Source organism: Glycine soja, chromosome 15, assembly GCF_004193775.1.
Source record: "Glycine soja cultivar W05 chromosome 15, ASM419377v2, whole genome shotgun sequence".
NCBI lineage: Eukaryota > Viridiplantae > Streptophyta > Magnoliopsida > Fabales > Fabaceae > Glycine > Glycine soja.
In genome coordinates, this window is record NC_041016.1 from 49015997 (window position 1) to 49032851 (window position 16855).

Consider the following 16855-nt stretch of genomic DNA (forward strand, 5'->3'; position numbering starts at 1 on the left):
GACGGATGCAAATCCAAATAAGTGCAAATTAAGCAATATTGGATATCAAGAATCCAAGGTGTAAGAAGGAAGTTTAACAAGTGATTGGCCAAATTGTTGCTTTAACTCAATTTATAGCCAAAGCAGCCCACGTCTTTGCCTATATACCAATTGTTGAAAAAGGGCAACACTTTTCAAAGGAGTGAGTAATGTGAAGTAGATTTTCAAGATCTAAAGATGGTGTTGGCTAATCCACCAACATTAGTCCGACTTGAACCAAGAAGGAAGTTAATAGTCTATTTAGTAGTTAATGAGAAGCAAGTTCATTGGTAGAGGTAAAACCAACATTTCCGACCCTAGAGGCAATGGTCAAAATGGCACTTCAACCAAAAATCTGAATTTCATTGCTACATGAAACCCTAAGGTGACTGTCATGACTTCCACAAGACTTGAGGATCGACTTCCAACCTAAACATACCATGTGTTCCACCAACTAGAAACTACAAAATGACTAATATATGAAAGGATGTTAAAATTTTGTTTAATTTTTTTATCTTTCCTTTCTTAGTTTCTAAATCCATGCTAATGATATACGTATGGTACTGGATGAAAATCACCTATCTCACTCCCTGTACCTTTCAATTAAAATGTGTCACGTCAATTAAAAGGTACAAATAAAAAGCCATAGATCGAGTTTAACGATATTATCGTCGTCACTTTCTTTTGTTAATTTACGTTCTTTTACAAAAACAAGTTCCCAAGCATAAGGGGGCCATCAGAATTCGTCGTGGGTCGGAAAACTGGTCAATCTGGCGATCAATAATATACTGTCACCGTAATTTCCACTCAGGTTCTTGCTCAATCACTCTTCGCGCACCACTGCTATCACCATTTGACTCTCCACTTATGATGATCATATTCATAAAAAAAAAAAAAAAAACACTCTTTATCTGCAAATCCTCGCTCCAAACATCGCTTGCTTCATGTGATCCAGAATTGGCGCCGCGAACGCATTTTGAACAGTGAAACCAGTGCCTCTTTGGCGACAGCTCGTAGAATTAATAAGCATTACCTTCTCCCCTAGATCTTCTTTGGACTTGCTACTTTCCGTTTGCCAAAGCTTTCTTTGTGCGCTCGAGTGCTCTAGGAAGAAGGGTGTGGTGCTATTATGGCACACAACAACCAAGTTGCGTTCTGGTTCACCACTGCTGAAGTGGGAGATGAAAAAATCACTCTGAACCAAAGACGAAAGACGTAACCTAACGGAACCTGACTTATGTTGATGTGTACTTTTTAATTGAAGGGGACAAGGAGTGAGACTGAGACCGGTGATTTTCACATTGCTTTTATTAACAACAGATGTTTTTTTATGAAAGGTAGATATCACATTTTATAAAATACTACAATATTTTTGAAATACTTATTTAAAAAAGTTGTGTAATTGGCATGATTTTACTCCAAAGACGGGTCATATGTAGGGCGTTGGGCTGTACTCAAAAAGTCCATTTTGGTCGCAAAGGAAAGACATTTGGCAAGAATTGATTCATTCATTAAGAAGTTAAAAGTAACCTGTGGCAATCTTTATCAAAATTAATTTGATAAGAATCGATATTATTCGAATAATCACTAATCCATGTCAGCCACTACATATAAAACTTGCATTTAGATAACTTTATTAATTCCCTTCACTTCTCTCTCTCTCTCTCTCTTCTTTTCTTTTCTTTTCTTTTTTTGGGTAATAATATACTATATTGCAATAGTGAGACACTGAGACATCATTTCAGATATATAAGACCCCATAACGAGGATTCAGGGAACTTAGATAAAAAGAGAATTTTCTTTTAGGGTTATGTCCTGAGCATGGTCACCCCCATTACTGAAACTTATTTGAGTACACGTGTAACAGAATTACAGAAACATTCTTGGCTCCCCTTATTATATATATTATTAATCAAATGAGTATTGTTTGGTAAACAACTTGGAAGAGACAATTGAATATAAGAAGAGATTTGTCTTAATTAAAGTTTATCTTAATTAGAGGATGAACCTACCATATATATTAACAATAGCATACATCAATAACAGCAAAGTACAGTATATATGTTGTTTCAGTGACAGGAAATGTTCCTGTACAACCCAAGATGGAGAATGACAAAAGGATATGATTCTGTTTTGGCTAACTTTCTCTATTTTCTAAACCGTACCGATTCTATTAAAGCTAGTGTGTGAAAGAATAATAATGTAGAACTATCAAGCCCTTTTTAGTTTCACGAATACTGTTAAGTTTAAATAAAATTAAAATATAATAAGTGTTCAACATTACAAGAAATAATATGTATGTGATATTTTCTAATGTTTGTAAGATAACGTATAAATTTTATGAAGGATTAAATTATTAATTACTATTAAATCTAAGTGGTAAGTATAATTTATATTACACGTACATTTATGAATACACCTAAATATAATAATAAAAGTATTTAAAAAATTTAAATTCAAAAACATCTTATAAATTAATTTTGTTTATATTAAATATTAAATGGTACTTTATGTAAATCCCACTATATATGCCTATTATTAACTGAAAAAACTGTATTGGTTTTTAAATATTAATGAAACTAATTAAAATTCTTGTGATTGAATAACTTATTAAAGAAGAAAATTTTGATTTAATTTAATATATAAATGTTTAAAAGAAATATGTCATTAAATGATAAAGACATTTGACTGTATAAAAGTACATATAGAAGTTATCTTCTTTTAAAAAAATAAAATAAGAACTGAAATTACTACATAGTTTGACAGCGAGTACATTTTTTTTAGATTTAATTAATAGTTTATTTTATACATGACGTCCTTTTACTTTTGAAACCCAATAAAATATTAAAGTAATAATAAAAAAAGATAAAATTAAATTACTTAGTACATATTTATAACTTTATTATAATTAAATAAATTATCTACGTTATTGATTCAAGCTGTAAAATAAATTTGGCTTTAATTTTGTGTTCTGCCAAATTAAAAATTAATTCTTTCTATATAAGTTATATTTTTCCCAACTATTTTTTTAAGAAAACAGAAAATTGTCAGCGTAAAAAAAACAAATAAAACAAATAAAAGGTAAATGAAAGAAAGTATTAAAAATAGAGAGAGCATGCATAGAATCTAATACACAAAGAACATTATCAAGATTCCTCTCCCAAGCAATCTTAAGCCCGTTAAGAATTGCTAACAGCTCCTCTTTGGTGATGTCCGTCTGCCCTATGTCTCCATAAAAACCATGAATCCATGTTCCCATTGCATCCCTCAGGAGCCCTCCAAAACCAGCATTGCATGGATTCCCCTGACAGCTACCGTCCACATACATGCAGGGACACTTGATTACCTATAGGAAGGATACAAGAAACCCACTTCGAGGAGGATGAATTTGCATCACTAGCATCATTATGGGCATCAAAAGCCATGATAATAGCTTCATGAATGATCAATATTTTCCCTACATTATGATGAAGATTCACATGTTTCCTGCTGGAAAATGTTAGCATTCCTAGCTTTCCAAAATTCCCATAAAATAACTGGGATAATCCTACCAATATGGTCATCAAACATATTCAACCAAGCAGTCCAGTCCAATCCAATCCAAGGCAGTGCAGACTATCAACCCGAATCTTAAGCATTTGCCAGATCCTCCCCTGTCCTGCATATAAGACATGTAGCATTCTGAAGAATATTGTGTCTCCTTGAAATGAATTAAGCTCCTAGTTGGCAAGACATTATGTGCTAACTGTCAAAGGAAAAACTTGATATTCTCCAGTAGATTACGTTGCCATATGGACTTCCAACCACTACCCATATTGCTAGGAAAATCACATTTGATCAACCACCAATAACCAGACTTGGTCAAGAATTCACCTGAGATTTCACTGTTCCAAAAAACTGTATCTTGAAAGCTATGGTGCAAAAACATTTTCCACTCCAACAACTTTTGCATGGTGTCCCCAGGAATAGTTGTCGCCAAATTTGACAAATGCCACCCCTCCTCATTTACAACATCACACACCCTTAAATCCAATTCATTCACATGAGCAAAGGGGACTTTGGAGGCTAATGTCTCCCCCTCCAACCAAGGCTCAATCCACAGACTACTACTCCCATTCCTCAACTAAAGCCTAAAACCATTTTTAAGATATGTGTAAGCATTGTTTAAAGAAGTGATCAAGTTCGAACCACTACATTCCAACAGGTCCTCCAAGTCGTTTGTGTCATATTTACGATTAACAATTTGGGCCCAAGGCTTATCTGGGTTGTGCAAGTTATCCCAAATAAGCTTGCCCAGTAAGGAAGTATGCTGATGCCTCGCCCTATGGACTCCAAGCCCTCCATTCCTCTTATTCTGAATTATTGTGCCCCACTTAATAAGGTGAACTTTCCTCTCTAGACCACCACTCCAAATGAATCTCCTAGAATTCATAGAGAGAATCACACACATGTCAATTCAACATTGTGAATAACCAATTTTATACGGATGAATATTTTAATTTTTAAAAAAAATTAAATAAATATAAAAATAAGAGGTGATTACAAGAGAAGTTCAGACCATCAAAAAATATCTTTGATTACAAGAGAAGATTTTTTAGAAGATAATGGTCAGTTAAATAATAAGAGTAGGTTGAATCAAAAGAGATAAGTTGATTGCGTACAGATAGTGAATAGTGGAGAGAAATAGATGGATGAGTGAGATTAATTGGTTAAACAAAAATCTAAAAGAGGTATATAAAAATCACACTTATATTAGGGAAAGAAAAAAGAGTCTTTGACGAGCGGAGCAAAAGTTTCTTTTTGTGCAAACCTGCTACACATTGGTTGGAAAAATTCCAGACACTATAAATAAGTGAAAAGTCATCTTCATAGGTTTTGCATCATTTCATTTATTTTATCCTTTTTCTTTTATAATACATAGAAATAGAAATATGTATGGCATTTGCTTATGAATGTAAGATACACAATTCTCTCACTCTTTGTGTCTTCCTTATTTTTATCAAGTACGTGTTTCCACAATCGAATTTTTGTGTCCAACATGTATTTTTTTTATTATATGTAACGTGATGTGGGTCAATGAGTGTAATGTAATACTATTTGTTTGTGTACATAGGAGTAGCAAATAGTATATTAGGAAGGCTAGTCTTGGTTTTAAGTTTTTTTTTCTCTTTTATTTTTTCGAAGACCTCAATGTTTAGGAGTTCTACTTTGGTTTCTAGCTTGTTTATTTATGAAATAAAAAAAAGATCAAAATTGTACATTGTTTTATTTGAATTTTTGTGTGTAGTACCTACATAAGGTTAGGATCTAGGATGTAGCCATTATGTTTCGTTAGTTCATCACAAAATAAAAAGAGATTATGATTTTTTGCCTTTTGATTAATTTGTATTGTTTATAATATTTGCAACATCAAATAAAAAATAATCTCCTTTTAGTTCATGCAATAGTTTGATAACATTAATTAATTGATAGTAATTCTACCTTTAACGTTTTCAAATCAGAAGAGTTTATAGAATATAGTCATTTGCTATCATAAACTCTTGGGCCAGAGTAAATTTAAAAAATCAAAAATTTCAAAAATAATATTTTATTAAAATAAACAACTATTTATGATGTTAATTGAATAGCGATTTTGTCTTTAACATTGTCAATTGTGAGGATTTGATGACTAGTCATTTGCTAGCTTAAATCCATGTGCTAAGTTTTCATAAAGTATAAAAAAAGATCTTTTTTATAATAAGATTCAAGAATATGTTTTTTGGCTAAAGTAAATCTTTATAAAATTAATGATGTTGCACAATTAGTTAGAGGTACCATTTTCTACGAGCATTGTAGAGTGCTAATACCTTCTCTACGTGTAATAGACTCTCGAACTCATTTTTGGTCCCCAAAGATTTTTTTAAGGGTTTTCTAATGTTTTCTCTCAATTAAAAATGTTAATGGCGACTCCATTTTAAATAAAAATTTTACGTCGTCTTGTCATGATCCAGATTGCGACAAACATCAAAAACAACAACAAAAAAATCCACAAAGGTAGTTCTAAACTTGCTCATTACCAAAAGTTGTTTCCATTTAATCCTAAACATTGTTTGTTGATACTTTGATTTTTGTTATAAAAAAAAGTCATACATTGACTGAAAAGCCATTGTTGATGTTCATGATACTAGAAAATGTAATTTTTTTATTGGATCAAATCCTATTGAAGAGAGATGGATGGAAGAGCTAAAGATGAAGATTGATGGCTTGCAAAAGGAGCTTATGATGATTATAAAATATCTCTATATTTTTCTATTGGTGGTTTGTTTTTGGCTGATTTAGGGGTTGTAACTAGTTGCTTAAATTTGGTTCATGTACAATTGTTAATGGATTAGCAAGTGCACCAGTTCATCCCAAGTAGTAAAATTAAAACGGAAGACCGAGTATCGTATCCACAGCGACTTTGTTTGTACTTATGTAGATGAATATTTGATTAGTAAAAAAAGTTAAAAAAAATTGATTTGAAAAAGGTATGAGAAAAGTAGTAATTTAAGTTGACAGAGAATTAAATCAAACAAAAGGAAAAACTGACAAGAATTTAAATTAATTAATTAAAAATGGAAAGGAAAAGAAAAGCCAATTATTATAGAAATTAATTCCAGAAGATGAGAAGGTTGGGAACTTAATCTACCAGAATTACTTCTTGATGTAACGTTAATGATTTTTTTCTATTTATAATTATTCTAATTTACACCTGCAACTACTAATATGTTCTAACTTTGGTCCCCCGCATGAAAGAGCATAATTTATCTATTTTCTCTCTCAAATCTCTTTGTAGAGCTAAAATAGTAAATTGCATTAAGAATAGAAATGTATAACAAGGTAATCAAATATCAACATATCCTTGGCCATAACTTTATTTAGATACTCTTTTCCAGTTCTATTAGAAAATAATATTTCTCTACGCTACTCCTAAAACTTACCATGAAAATGGGTGATCAAGCCACAAGAAATAATATTAAGCACAAGAAAAGATACTGTAAATGTAATATTCATAGATAGATAGAAAGAGAAATTACATCAAGATTAATTGGTTGCCAAGTTCCCAACAAAAAGGATTTAGCCTCTCATTGTCATGGAGGCTTTACAATTACAAGATAGGAATATTTAGTAAAGGGGGAGAAGATAAGAAAGAAAATAGAGGGAAGGAATGAGTCTCAATGCTTGTTTCTCCTTCTTCTAACCTTTGTCATCTATAAAGAATTGTATTAATATTCTCTTGAATTTTATGTGTGTTTTTTCTTTCTTCTTTGTTCTTCTTCTTTTATAAGTGTAAATTAGCTTAGTTAAGCGGGCTTCTCTCGCTAAGTCTCCCTTCACTTTCCTGAGTTAGCCCGCTTTTCTTAATTAGCCTGTTTTCCTTAATTATCTCTGCCTTTTTTTTTCTCTATGTTACTCGCTAAACATCATAAATTCACCACTTTTAGTATTTTCTGCACAAAAACTTAAATGATGTTAATTTAACAATTATTTGCTCAAAAAGAAAGAATTAGGAGAGAAAAATTAAAAATTTCTATATAATTTAACCCCAAAATATACTCATAATTAGCAATTATCAACTATATATGTAATTCAAGGACTAATTGTAATTTGGTTCAAGGACTATATCAGCAACTTCAGTTTCCACTATATCATCATCATTTTCAATTGTTGGTTCATTTAAATCAGTAAACATTTCGACTCCTCAACAACTTGAGTTTCCACTACATCATTAGCATTTTCATTAAAATCATCACATTTGTATCAATTCCTTAACTAAAGGCTCATGTCTAATATGTGACACTTCTTCAATAACAGGCTCATGAACTTCACAAGTTTTGTTTGTAATCATTTTTATGTCTTTCTCGAGCTCACCACCAATACCTTCATCCTGCTCCTCATTAATTTGAAATCTCAATAACAGGTTCATCAACTTGATCCGTCACAACATCATCTGGCTTAACATCAGGAAGTATCTTCGGCATATCATCCACCACATGTTCAAAGTACACATGGACGTCCATCTTTTTCAGGATCAATAATAGCTATGTTACACATGTTCAACACATCCTTGTCATTCTCCATTCAAAGCAAACCACCCTCCAAACCACTTTCTAGAACCAAAATATACACAACATTAAACCTCTGGTAACATCCATAAGATTTATACATGTCGTTAATAGTCCACACTATCATCAAATCTTTATCAAAGCCTTCCCAAACATAGTACTCACCATTCACATACACCAATGTGCCATGATCATCTCGTCTAAATTTACCCTTGTGGTGTACAATAACATTGATGTGATCAAACATTCTACAACACATCAAAACAATGATAATGCCAATTTCTTCACATACAAGGTTTATGTTGCTTTTAAGCATAAACACACACAGCATGACAAATTTTAAAACATGAAAACAAGCACATGTATTTACCAAAACATAAAAAATAAAAAAAAATTAAACCCTCCTTACAAACCCTAAACCCGTATCAATCAACTCACACACATTTATTTACCAAAAATCAGAGTGCACCCACAATAAAACACAAAGATATCAATACAAACCCTAAACCCTATCTTAGTTTCCAAAATTCACAACATACATTTTGGCCCCCAAAGATGTATTTGTCAAAAACAAGTGTATGTGCCAAAATAAAATAGAGCCACTTACAACCAATTGATTTTTCAACTCAAAAAATAATGCACCGAGTTCAAGCTTTACCTTCTAAAAAAGTGCAGAAAAGGAAACAATTTCCTTTGTCTTCAAATAACAAGACAAAAAAGCTCCTTCATAGTGGTCATCATGTCGTCGGAATTTGTCTCTCTTGCTCTCAGAAGGTGGGAACATGAAACAACAAAGGACTTAGTCATTGATGAAAAAAAGGTATCATATGAGACTTGTTAATTGATGTGTTACCCAATTAGTGAGAATACACTCTTATTTATAACATTTTAATCTATTGAGTAAGCAATACAAAATAAAATTTAAATTTTTCATCTTTTAGAGATTAGTATATCATTATTTTATATTTTCAAAAACTAAAATGAGTACTTACCCTAAAAGTAATACTTAAGAAAACAAAGTATATAGATATAAATAATTAAAAAAATGGATTTTTAATTTGTAAAATGATTGAGAAAAGAAATTGTTTAATTAAGAGAATAAAAAAAGTGAGTTTCAAATTAATTTATAATTTAGAAGTGAATGTCATACCGTGTGTATGTGTGCCCTAAATAACATATTACCGCCAATAGTGCAACGACAAGCATTATGACTAATTAACTTGAGGAAGGGAGTTTGAATCCCACGAAAAGGAGGCTTACACTTTTCTCTCATATAGATCTGAAAATTTGATTGTTACACAATTTACTGTTGTAATACTTCTTCCCGTCTTTTATAAAAAAATAAAAATAAAAAAATCAGTTTATAATTATAAAAAATATGGAATCACTTTATTGTATATGTATAGTTTGCTCATTTATTTACAAGAAAGAATCACAAAGAAAAATTCTTTTAAAATTATTTTTTATTCTCATCATTTATTTTCTTGAAATTAAAATCTAATGGTTGTAATGAGTAATTAATCTTAATCATTAAATTTCAAGAAAATATATTATTATGACGAAGAGGTTTTAAAGTTACTCTTAAATCCATTTTCTTTTTTATATTCTTAATTTATTGTGAAATTTGACGAATTTTTATTATATATAAATATTGTGAAATTTATTGATAAAATATTCACTCATTTTCCATTTGAGTAAGGCCTATTGAAAATATAAGTCATACTCGCACTCATTGATGAAAAACGGTATCGCTTAAATTATGTGTATAATCATTAAAAATTATCATAATTTAATTATTTAATTCTATGAGTGGTTGTGGAACAAAATTTAAACTTCTGGCTATTAGTTAAAAATAACTTACTTATTTTTATTGGTTTTAGTCTTCAGCACACAAAAAAAAATAACTATAAATGAATAGAAGATCATTGTTAGCATGCTGATTTGACCTCTCTCATCTTGCAATTTCAAAGTAACTAAATTTCTTTTTGGTATGGATACTTTGTGTGTGTGTAACTTATAAGGGTAAATGTTTTATAATTTTTCATATAAAATGAAAAATAAATCAAATCATTCAATAACCACATTTCAGAAATGTGGTCAATTAATTTGAAATGTTATTTAATATAGATTAGATAAATCTTACTCACATGAACAAATCATATAGAACCAAACCAAAAATAATAAGTTGACTTGTTAAGTGAAATTCATTTTCTTAATCCGACTAATTAGGTTGGTCTGGGGTTGAATAACCTAAAAATTGAGTACCTTGACCTAGCTTAGTTGTGTTTTATATTATATAATATAAATTATATTAATAAAATGAATATTGAGATTTATAATTTATTATGTTTTTTGTTAAAATGTATTTTTTTGGTTGGACTTTGAATGTGACATGTTGATGGAAGAACTTTTAGGTTCTAGGACATATTTTTTTAGTTAATCTTGTTTCTGATTTATTTTTTTTTTTCAATGATGACAACAACGATTAAATCTAATTTTTTATGCATTTACTTTAATTTTTATCACTAGACCGACCCTAATTCTGACTTCTAATTTAATAACAAGATATTGTGTGACGCAATGACAGTGATAATTGATGAATATTCAGTATAGTAATACAGTATTAAATCTATGGACATGATTCAATTTTTTCATTTTTTTTCTATTTTCTCCCGTTTCTTTTTTTTTTTTTCATTTTTTGTTAGGTAACTCAAGCCCAAATCTCGAATTTAACAAAGTCGAATCAATTTGAATCAAAGCAAAAAATTAAGAATAACCTAAACTAACTCAATCCTAAATATTTTATCCAATTCGAATTTTTTTGGAGACCAAATTCAATCCACTGGTATCCACCCCTAATATAAACTGGTCACTTAGTCAATTTTCGGATCCAATTTTAACAATATCAATAACGGATCTAACGTGGGACTCTTAAAGGAATAAAGGGTTGGACACTTGAGCTTTTATACATTTTTTTCGCTTTGAAGTATGTTTAACGACATACCAAACAATCACTTTAATCAATGATCACTGCCCACTTGAAAATGGCTGTTCATGGACCTATAACAAGAAGAAGAAATTCATTACCCCACAAAGGAATTATCTATCTTCAATTTTCCTGCACTTTTCTTTCTTTTTTCATATTTTAAAGTGTTCAGGACTATGATTCTCCATTACGAAAGCAATTTGTTCGTCTTAGAATATAGAAGCAATTTATTCGTCTAAGATATATCAGGAGCATTCAAAAATAGGATTACAATATTTTGAATTATCAAATTAATCTAAAAATTAGAAACTGATGAAAATATTGAGAAAAAAACACATTTTGGTTAGGTTTATTAATTCGTTCATTTTCCTTTGATTTTTATTGTTAAAAACTGAACTAGAACAACGCAAATCACATCTTTAATATATTTATATTTCTTTTCCTATTATATTACCATATAAAATTAATTTTTTTGTTAACCCTACCAGAATTGTTTTTGGTTATGTAGGTTCGTTATTATTATGTATGATTTTTTATTGTTTCACTAGCTACTTATGATTATTTAAATGTCATTTTTAACTGTTGATTAAACTCTAATGATTATTAGATTTTGTATAGTCATGTTTGTGTTTATTTTGAAGTGTAATTATTAATTATTAAAATTACGAATCTCTTAATGTTAAATCTATTGCTAATCATAAATATGTTGTCATATGGATTAATATTAAATGCAGATTACTTTTATATTAATATGTAAATTATTTTTCAATGTAATATAAAAATAAAATTTATTTATCACTAATTTCCTTACAGTTAAACTATATTTAATTCAATAATTTGTAAAATAATATCTTTATTATCCATTCAATAATTAATTTTCAAATTATTTTACTAGCTTGTATCAAAAAGTGAGAGAAACAGAAACAATTTCACACACTCAAACTCTAACCTCAATATATACTACCACTTGGACCGAAAGTTGCATTCAAAATTCTCACCTGAACTCAACAAGTGGGATTTGAAGTCACTTTTAGAGATATAATTTAAAAATACACCTGACAAAGTTTCATATGATTCAAGGTCCGCATTATCACAACAACATCCATATCGGTGATAATATATTATAACAAAAAATTAGTAAGGTGCTTAAAAAGAACTTTGTCTTGATGTCTGAGAGCACACACACTACATCATCATTCATATATCCACATAAACAGTTCACATATTCACCAGCAAAAAATGCGAGCATTATTGTTTACCTAGGTTCTATAGTATAGTGCTCTCATCAAAAGCATAAAATTAATAGACATTTAAAGTCATGCTCAAAGATATTTTGTGTTTGACACTTTCTACCGCATATGATAAAAGGGTATCTGGTTCAATATCATTTTTATAAAAGGCATATATACATTTGCACAATCTTTTGTTATCTTCTAAGATTCCTCATTTCTGGCCTCCCACCATACTATAGCTTAGTATCAGCCGTCATTAAAGGATGATGATTATGGCCAACTTTGCAAATAATATTTTAGAGTGACTGGTTCAAGTGATCCTAATTTGTTTGACTTAAATAAGATTTTGGATTTTAATATTATATGAATGAAAAAAAAATGTGATTATAGAAAAAAAAAACCTCACAAAAGATAATTAGTTAATTGCGCTTTAGAGATTAATCATGCATAAAACTAATTAATATTATGTACTCGTAATGTGATAATAAAAAAATAAAAACTCTACTACGTAGCTTCTCCCTCAAATTTCATCTTTCTTTGACTATTTGCCACAAAAAGCAAAGTAATAGATAGAATTTAATTGAAGAGGATTATCTTCGTGACAGTACGTAGTATCAGGTGCCTTTGCATGTTGTTCTTTCCCTAAGGCTCTAGTATTTCCTCCCACTTGCAACTCCAAAACTACAAAAATGTCCCACCTTAGGTAACAAATATTATTTTTTTTCCAATGTTAAAAAATCTTAACAAAACATGGTAACAAAAGGACAATTAGTTAGGGTGATTGAACATTATTATATTAGCTAGCTTAATTAATTTGTTTTAATAATGGCAAACCTTTTTGGTTAGCTTATGATGTAACCAAAGTGCGTGGTAGCAGGTCTTTCTTTGCTCTTTTTTGACCGAATCTTTTGAAATGACACACTGCTTGGATGCTCATTACCTTTTCTTTCATCAAGTCCTTTGTCTTTGATGGAGGAATTTTGAGAAAAAAATAGATGGAGGTATTACTCTTAAAAAAATGAGAATTGTATAATGTTTTAAAAAATGAATGAGATTATTAAAGGTTACACGGTAATTTATATTTGATTATCATTTTTTAAGATAAATAATACTTACTGAACAAAAAAAAAATATACTTTTTTCCTCAGTTCAAGCTTGCTCTAAAGGAATGAATATTGAATACAGAAATTCATGGCCGTTTTAAATTTTCATGACTAATTGAATGCCTTCAAAGTTCAAACGACAATCTTGTACTTGCTTTGAAATCAAGCAACTTTAAGTCCTGATAAAAGATATGTTTGGGATCAATTAATAGTATAAAAACTACAATCAAAATCGGAAAGGTAGCCTCAAATCTTTAATCTTGTTTTTAGATTGCTGTTTCAGTCGCATTTGTAGTCACATCAGTGTGGGCAAATGTGACTACAATTACAATGCAGTTGTAAAATGATCCAAAACGATAATATATATTGTAATTGTAATTAATATATTTGCAAATCATGATTTAAAACCTTGACTTATAGAGAATCTAATGATTGATTAAGAACTTAACGTATGGGCTAACTTTATGGTTATGGTTTAAGAGCCAAATTAAACCCAAACAAACGTTTAAAGGGTGCACCAAAATTCAAGAAACACATGAAACCAATTGAACAATTTGGTGACACATGTCTGTCTTTCACATCTACTCAAAATGGTGATATTGTAATTGTATTTGCAAATCATAATTTAAAACCTTGACTTGTAGAGAATCTAATGAAAACATAACATATAGGCTAACTTTATGGTTATGGTTTATGAACCAAATGAAACCAAAACAAATGTTTAAAGGTGCACAAAATTCAAGAAACACATGAAACCAGTTGAACAATTTGGTGACACATATCTGTCTTTCACATCTACTTTAGTCTCCCCAAGTGGTTGAGGAGCCAACAGGCTCATGTTGGGGCAATGGTGGGTGTTGCACGGAAGTGAATCTAGGGTTGATTTTTGGCGCATAAGATCACTATGGTATCTATTTCCTGTTTTCCATCATTTATCAAATGCAAAAAGTTATTATTCTGTTCCATAGTACACTTATCTTGTATCTCTTTGCAACCAGAGAGATCCATTGCTCCAAGATTTGTCATGCTTTTCTTCTACAGGATCAGTTTTTCATTAGCACTTCCGGTCAGGCATACACCCTTTGTCTAAACGCTATCATCTACTTTTTATTGTTCTAAACTCTTCTAAAGATACTCATTTTGATGAGAAGAACAAAGTGTTCAAGAGAATCACAATTTTGCAGGCTGTGGTAGGGACTTATAGTGACTCTTACCAGTTTCGTGTTATGCAAGCTCTAGTGTGAAACCCCAATCACCCATAGAAGATACATTTTTCGTTTTTCCCTAGTGTCTATTTGATCTAAAAATGAAGTAAACTTTAGCACACAATAACTAATCATGATATTATAAATAGAGATTCACGCTTCTTTTTTTACTATATTTAGTGTGTGTTTGGTTTATGGTTAGCACACACTCCAAGTCAGTTGAACGGACAAGTATGTGAGAACATGGATTAGGATGAACGTTTGTTTGGGGTCTCTGAACGGAAATCCAAACACACCCTTAACTCTTGAACAAGTAGCGTTTATTTGGCTTAATTAATATCTATTCTTCTGATTCGCAAAGCTTAGTAATGACTATTTGTTCGCCCAATTAAAAGATAACAACTTAGTGCTTATGCCTTAATCACCAAAAAAATCCTTATCGAAGAAGGCCTTGCTTGCATTCATAGAACAAAATATATGATCACTCACACCACATAATGTAAAAACGTGTCATGTTTATGTTATTACTGCTGCACAACAAAATGTATGACAAAAGCAATTATCTTCTTATTCAACCCTTAACCTCTAAAATCAAGGATCTTGATATTTTATAATCAAATCAACACTTGAGATTTGTGTAAAACCTCAATTAATCTGTTGACTTCTCTAATTACCTTTTGTTATAGCGTAGTGTCCTTGCAATGTGTGTCCCGCATACATACCAGAAGGCAAGAAGGGTGACAAATATACAGAACAGCAAAACTTAACATAATCCATATTGTTGAAGCTAGCAGCATTCTCTGAATTTGCACATTATATGACTGAAAGAGTTTCCATGTTCACTTAAAAGAAACTAAAATCTAGCAGAAATCAATCAGAATTTTTCTTAGGCCTTGCTTCGATAAACTTTTTCTATTAACACTTGGAAGTTTTAATAGAAGAAAATAAGAAGGCAAAGTAAATTTACTTTTCTAAGTAAATTGAACTCTTCGATCTTGGGCATCAAGAGGTTGTAGATGGCCCACCTAAGAACAATGCCATATAGCTTTTTCTCTAAAAAAACAAACCTACATAAGTTATTGGATTTTAATATTTATACCTCCCTAATTAAGAAGTATACCTCCCTTTCCTTTTAATATATATTTTATTACTAAATACCCTTTTGCACCTCCATCAACCCCTTTTTTCCATTATTATTTTTTTCTCTATCAAAAATTATATTTTTTTCTTAATTTTATTGACTTCCAAGTGAATATTATACTTTATCCTTCTCTCAAATGAAAACATGATAGGCTGTGTTTTCATTGACTGTAACGTCATAGGCGGTACATTTTTTGTCTTCTACATGATTGCATTTCAAGTAAGTAACAACTACTTTTCTAAAGTATGATATCTAGCTCCCACCTCTAAAATTTGATTTTTTAAGTACTGCCGAAAATTGCTTCTTGAAAAATAATTTCCTATTGTAGAAATTAATTTTTAGAAATATGTTTCTTTTTCTGTTAAATAATAGTTCCAGTAATCACTTTCCAGAATATATAATTGTTTCTTCAAGAAGTGATTTCTGAAAAGAGATCAAGGCACTTGTCTAAGCCGATCTTTAGAAAGATTAAGGTACTTCTCTTTATCTCTTGATTGTGAGTGGCAAAGGAAGGAGGGTGCATGCCAGAGGAACAAGGGTGCGTGGCGGAGGAATAAGGGTGGGTAGCAGAGGAAGGGGAGAGCAGAAAAGTGCTTCCAGGAAAGAAGTCCCCAACGAGAATAATTTGAAATTGGGAAATAAATTAGAAGGGTATTTAGAGAAAAATTAAAAAAAAAAAACAAAAAAGAGAGGTATGTTAATTAATTAAAAGGGTGTAATTATCATTTGTCTAAGGCATGTTTTGTGCTCACTACCATTTGGATTTGAGTTGAACTCAACCTCCAAAATCATTGCGAAATATCAAGAAGGGGTGTAAATTATTTTGGTCATATAAATGATCATGGTGAAATATCAGCATACACCACTCATGGCAAGAAGTGGACATTTCAAATGTAGAACTGAATATATGCAAGTGTGCTAACAACTTGATAATGGATAGCATAACAGGTCATCAATAATCACTAGATAAACTATAATACACTCTTAAAATTTGAGTTTAACCTAAGTCAACCCAAAAAATAACTCCTAAGATAATCCTCAACTTATATATACTTTCTCGGACTCGATTACAAACAAAGAAATGAT